The sequence below is a fragment of the Vipera ursinii genome, assembly GCF_947247035.1.
Source record: "Vipera ursinii genome assembly, chromosome: 5".
In the NCBI taxonomy this organism is placed as follows: Eukaryota; Metazoa; Chordata; class Lepidosauria; order Squamata; family Viperidae; genus Vipera; species Vipera ursinii.
Window position 1 is genome coordinate 35372322 of NC_139518.1, and position 2141 is coordinate 35374462.

A 2141-nucleotide genomic window follows, 5' to 3' on the forward strand; every position below is an offset into this window, starting at 1 on the left:
CGGAATGGCTCCAATAACTCATTCCGGAGAAAACGCAGTGTGTCCTGGGAAACGTAGTCTGAAATAAATCGCTCGGCAGACCTTTAACCCGGCTCTGCGGCCGTCCTCCGCAATCTGAGCGAAAATGATCCTGGAGGCTGACGTTAATTAGTCCGAAATGAATGTCGAATTACTTTGCTGGACCAAAGAAACAAATAAAATAGTCGGAGAATTTAAGTAACATTCAGTACGGTATTTCTGCAACGCGCTATGCCATGGGGTGCCCAGTCGGTTTCCTGAACAAACTGCGGTTTGTAAACCGTACTGTGTTCTCCACAACTCCCTAAGCAAAAAATTTACTGTGTTAGGAGAATTTATTTTAAAAAAATATAAGAGATAAAATATAAAATATAAGAGATGAAATGGAAGATAATCAATTTGGCCCATTCTGCTTCAAAATACAAGACAGAAAATATTGCCCCTTGTCCCCATAATATATATTTCGTACAAAAACGAAGCCAAAATATTTGTGTTTCTGATATTGCAGTTCTAAATGGAAAGTATGGAAAGAGGATGGCAAACAGCCTTGCTGCTTAATCCTCCTTCTGCAGAGGTAGTGGTGGTGATGACATTGCAAGACAAGGGACACAAATCAGAAAATTGGAAGTAGATAATGGAATTAAGAATTCTGTCTCTAGATCAAATTGCAGCTTCAAAGGGAGAATTTTAGTTACTTCTCACAGTGCAGAGAGCCATATTATGAGGCATAAGTAAGTCAAATCGTTATGTGTCCTCAGATAGGATTCATTTGCTGTGCTAATGTTTAAGTATAATTAATGGATGTTGTTGCTTAATTGACAAGACGAGGCGAGTAAGTTCAGCAAGAATCATTCTTTATTTGGTTGCAGGAACTGAACTGAGAAGCAAGGCTGCGAATGCAGCTATTTATACCTTGGCCTCTAGATGGCGGCCAATAGGTTTAAAGCAACCTATTGCCGCCGTAGAAGCAGCCAATGGTGGCGCTGGAGACGGGTTGTCTGAGGAGCTGGGAGCTGTTAGCCAGCTTCCCTGCTTAAACAACCTTCCAGCAATTAACCCCATGTGATACTCTTCAGTAAGACAAAACCCAATACATTATACCCCTCCCCCCTAGAATGTACACACATTATAACAACGAAAGGAATGATTACAGCAATTACAAGTTTTACAAGGATACAAGAGAAGTATGCAAAAGTACACCCTTTCCATTTGCTAATACAGAGGCTCTCCTGGCTAGCAGCAATTCGATGACACATACAGCTCAGTTATTTTGGAAGAAAATCTTGCACATACGCAGGAGGCCTGCGAACCCTCGTGGAACACCTGGGGGAGCCAGGCACTCCCTGGTCTACCAGATTGCCTGCCGGGCTAGGTTGACCAGGGTCCATAAGTTCAAGCGAGTCTGGCTGACTCGGAATTCTCTGGCTGGCCATTCCAGGTCGGCCCACCCCAGAGTCTAATCCTTCCGCAAAGTTAGCACAGTGGCTGTAGTGTTCTGGTTGACTTCCTCCTTCAGGGGCCCCATGTTGCACTCCCAGGCTTTGCCCCTCTACAACCACCTCCCCATTGCTCTGACTGCTTGGGACCTCAGAGCATATGGATTGATCGGCCTGGCTGCCAGTTCGAGGTCTGTGGATGGGACCTGGGACGAAGTCCTCGCTTTGTGGCCATTCTGGAAAACACTTCCTAAGCTGATCGATATGGCGACGAACGACTCGCCTGCCCTCTAGGCCCGCTTCATATGAGAGAGGGCCCAACGTTTTGGTGATTTTCCCTGGTCTCCACAAGTTCCCATGCCCATAGTTCTAGGCCCACACCCTGTCACCCACTTGCAACTCCCTCGGGGGTCTTGGGCGAGAGGCCTCTGCTGCCACCCAGTCTGGCTGCAACCTGTCCAGTTTCGTGATTAGTCACCTCCCCCAGCGCAGGTCTGTTGGGCTTTTGCCCATTGCTGTGCACAGTGTGGAATGTTGGCAGAGCAAAAAGTGGGCCAGTCTGTGGTGCCAGTCCCTAGTCACTATGCGCCTCAGTGATTCTTTCGTGGTGTGCACCATTCGTTCAGCTTGCCCATTACTAGATGGATGAAATGGAGCCAATGTTGCATGCCTAATGAGGTTTGCCCT